The sequence below is a fragment of the Petaurus breviceps genome, unplaced genomic scaffold, assembly GCF_028583685.1.
Source record: "Petaurus breviceps papuanus isolate PSGF00001 unplaced genomic scaffold, PetGlider_PUasm1.0 140, whole genome shotgun sequence".
NCBI classification, from domain to species: Eukaryota; Metazoa; Chordata; class Mammalia; order Diprotodontia; family Petauridae; genus Petaurus; species Petaurus breviceps.
Genome location: NW_027185698.1, coordinates 13,523,645 through 13,528,025, shown reverse-complemented (window position 1 = coordinate 13,528,025; position 4,381 = coordinate 13,523,645). Strand labels below are relative to the sequence as shown.

The 4,381-nt window shown below is 40.7% G+C and overlaps 1 pseudogene; it reads right to left on the bottom strand.

Moving 5' to 3' along the window:
• Window positions 1-511: 511 nt before the first annotated feature.
• Window positions 512-1,303, bottom strand: LOC138150308 (large ribosomal subunit protein eL8 pseudogene; annotated as a pseudogene).
• Between the last annotated feature and the right edge of the window lie 3,078 nt (window positions 1,304-4,381).

The window sequence follows — 4,381 nt, the reverse complement described above, 5'->3', positions numbered from 1 at the left end:
CTTTGTTGTTTCTGCCATAAACTCCAGTTTGCACAATCATCCTGGACAGTCACTTGTAATTCCATTGGACATTTCTTCATAGGCCATAAATCTAGAGCCAATTTATGGCAGCTTTGGCTTCCTCAAAAGGTTTTCTCTGTTCAAGTCCTCAATCAAATTCATCTTTCTTTCTTGGTAACTTTATATAAGGGTTTCAAAATCTGTCCCAGGTATGGAATGTGATGTCACCAATATCCAAATAATCCTATAAACTTTTGGGCCTCTTTCTTATTGGTAGGGATAGGAAAATCCTGAATCTTTTGTCAGACTTGAGGCAGAATCTCTCTCAGTCCCTTATTCTACCATATTCCCCAAAATTTTACATTTTGAGCTGGTCCTTAAATCTTTGCAGGGTTAATTTTCCATCATTTGCTATTTATATGTTTAATCAAAAGTGTCAAACTCTTCTCTACTTCTTTTTTTGTTGTTGTTTAAATTTTTATTTTTACATAGGGAAAAAACAAATATACATTTAACCCAGTTTGGTTGCAAGTTCCTTAGCTTTTGCCTTTTCCAAATTAGCAATATGAGGCACTGATTTTGGACCCAGAACATTGCCACCCCAGTGACAATGTATCTCATTATATCTATCCTTATACTTGGTTTTGATGGCTTTCACCAGCTTAACCAGGGCTCCCTTATCTTCAAGGTTAACCTGTGTGAACTCAATGCTTGTGCCGGTGTTTCTGTGAACTAAGTGACCAAGTCTTGCTTTGATAATATGGTAAGGAACCCCCATTTATCGGCACAAGGCAGGTAGGAAGACCACTAGCTCAATGGGGTCCACGTAATGTGCAACCACTACCAACTGTGCTTTCTTGTTTTCTACTAGGGTAATAACAGTGGTAACACCTGCTCTGAGGACAGGTGGTCTCTTGGTGATGACATCTCCTTTGCCTGCAGCCTTTTGTTCAGCCCAAGCCAGCAGCCTTTGCTTCTTGTCTTGCTTTGTCTTGGGTCTATATTTGTCAGCCAGTTTAAGCAGTTGAGTAGCTGTCTGATGATCCAAATCCTGAGTGAAATGGTTAATTGCTGGTGGAACCTTCAAATGCTTATAAAGGATAGACCATTGACGCTGCAGTCTGATGTACCAAGGCTATTTAACAAATCGTGTAAGGTGCCTTTTGGGCTGGATGTCCTGACCAATGCCAAAGTTCTTGGGACACTTCTCAAAGGATTGACCAATTTCTTGGCCTCCTGCTTCTTTATTATGGCAGAAGCTGGAGCCACCTTCTTCCCCTTGGCCTTCTTCCCTTTTGGCATCTTGGCCGACTGAATGAGAAAGGAAGAGAACAGACTTGTGGGTAACATATATCACTTCTCTGCTCTCCTTCTCTACTTCTTTTACATTTTTCCCCTGTATCATAATATCATCAATGTAACGGGCAAGCTGTATACTAGGTAGTTTTAATTCATCCAAATATTCAGCCACAATCCTATGACAAATAGTGGGACTATGCAGATATTCTTGTGGCAAGTGGGTGAAAGTATATTGTCTGCCCTGCCAAGTGAAAGCAAACTGGTCCCACTGTTTAAAGTCTATTGAGATGGTGAAGGAGGCATTGGTCAAATCAATCACGGCATACCAAGTCACATCCTATTTCTGAATCCTTTCTATTAAGGTGACAGTATCTGGAACAGCAGCATACAAGGGAGGAATCACCTTAGTCAATTGCTTATAATCCACTGTCATTCTCCGCGTCCCATCTGATTTTCATACTGGCTAAACAGGATTATTCCATTGTGTGGTTGTAGGGACTAATACTCCTGCTTCAATATGTTCCTTTATAGTATTAACAACTTCATCTTGCCCACCTGGCACACAATACAGCTTTAAAGCAATTACTTCACAAGGTTCAGGTAAAGTGATTGGGTCTATTTTTATTTTTCCCCACTAAAACTGTATTAATTCATATCTTCCTTACTGCAAATTCATATCTTCCTTCAGGTAAATTCAGAGTCATATCTCTCAATATATCTCTTCCAATGATGTATTCAGGAATGTATATCCTTTCTTGGGTAACTGTCCAATTTTCATCATTAGTTTGACTTGTCTGGCTGAAATTTCAGCCCCTTCTCAACCTGTCATGGTAATAGGGATTCCATGCTTGAGGGTGCCCATAAATGAGGGCACCCATTACTCTGCCCCAGTATCTAACAAGGCCCTGATTACTGTATTTCATCCATTTTTCCAATATATAGTCAGAGTGATATAGGGTCTGTAATTGTCTGTGTATATCTTTAATCTGAGTTGGGGCTTGACCAATTTCCTATTCTCCTTGAAGGCATGATGAACTTGGATACAATGGTTCAGGAGCATCTGTAGGGGCAGCCCTTAGTTCTCTATTCCATCTCATATTAAGCCCTTTATCTTAGTACATTTTATATAGTTCATTAGTTGGAATAACATCAATTTTTCCAAAATCAATCCCTGCTCTCAGAGCAGTAAACACTTCTTTTCTTGGCAATCTATTCTGACTTTGAATCTTCTGGCCATTTACTTTTTTCTCATGAGGAAATTTATCTTTTTCCCATTCTCCTAAGTCACTTAGCTGTGAAATCTTATCCAGCACCTCTGACAGGGGGTGTCCTATTTCACCAATTAATAATCAGAAGTAGGTGCTTATAAGCAGGAGGAGCTGTCTTTACCATGATATTTTTATGAAGAACTGCTAAGCGGATTTCATGATACATATCTGCATCTCCAACCATGATAGCAGTTTTCATTACTTCTTCTTTCAGCTTTCTCATGCAGTCTCTAAGTACCAGAGTCTCTCTCCATGAGGCAACATAGAATCAGCAGGATACATTCTATTGCATCAAGCAGCAGCTAAAGCTAACAGATTGATCGTATTGTAACCTCACGCCAAATGAAAGTCTCTAAAAGCTTGCTGGACAAAGGGATTCTGACAAATGCTTATAAATTTCAAGCAGTCCACACTACCTATCACTACCCAAGCAGCTCCTCCATCACTGATTCTTACCATCCAAGACACTAAGGATTCTCCCATACTTTGGGTGAATCTGCTAAAAAAAATCAGCAATCTCCTGTTGAATTAAATCCTCAAGTATCTCCTTGAATACTGCTTGCCCTCCCTGATTCTCCTGCTGCCTTCTCAGTATTGGGCAAGCTTCTGCCCTTGTGAAAGCTTCACCATGAAACAATGTATCACTTACCATTGTACCATTCTGTATAACACATGGACTTTCTTGGGAGTAGTTGTCATAGCAACTAGGTTCAGACTCTACCAAAGCTGTATTAACTTTCCTCCTGTTATTTTTTTCTTCTTTTTCTGAGACAAACTTGCAACAACCCCTTCTTCTTTCAACTGAGACTATCCAGTTCTCTCTTCTACCACCTAAGACGCAGCTTGCTCTTCTAAAGGAAGGCTCAAATTCTGGCATTTAGCCAACTCTTGTAACAGCTTGTCTCTGCTTTTACACACAATATGGTAGCCTGTTAACAAAATCCAGCCTCTTCTACTCACTACCTCCAGCTCTCTCCCAGGTTTCATTGGTATTCTTTACAAACATGTTTCTAAATCTCTAGGTTCTCCCTGCTGTAGCCTCTGTTCCCAGTTTTCACAAAGCCCTGTTCTTTTAGACCACTCCCTTGCTAGGAAGGCATAAGGGAAATCCTCCCATCCTGGGATAGCCATTTCTTCTTCTAAAACACTTCTGCCTCCAACTAGAGGTCTGATATTTCATAGTCCTATCCTTGTCACCAAATGTAGCACCAGTGCAATATTTAAAGCACACATGATCACGATAAAGACCATGACTATAAGTATTTCATAACTTTCAATAGCAAATATACCAAACTCTCCTGATACAGGATAGAACTGAAGCATTTATTTAGATACCAGAAAACCGAATCCCTAAACCAGTAAGCCGATTCCATCATAGTACCAAAGATATTCAGAAGCCATAATAACATTGAGAGCTACAGCATCCTTCAGCCCTCCTACAAACAAATACAAGAGCAATATCTACTCATGAGCCTATCTGACTCCTTGCCTGAGCATCCTCTCTCCCCCACCATCTTGCTCTGACTACCTGCTTCCGTGGGCTCTGCTTCCCTTCAGTAAACTCCTCCCACCACAGGCTCCATGTGACAATATTTAGCCTATCAGGGGGCAGAGTTTATCTTCACAGCAGGGAATCTACTTGTGGGCTCTGCACTACCTTCAGCAAATTCCCTCCCATCACAGGTTCCATGTGATTACATTCAGCCTATTAGGGCACAGAGTTTACTTTCAAAGCAGGGAAGGTCTTCACGCTCCCCACAAGGTCTATTAAGGGGCAGGGAAGATATTCAAATTCCCATTCCCATTAGAAGGTG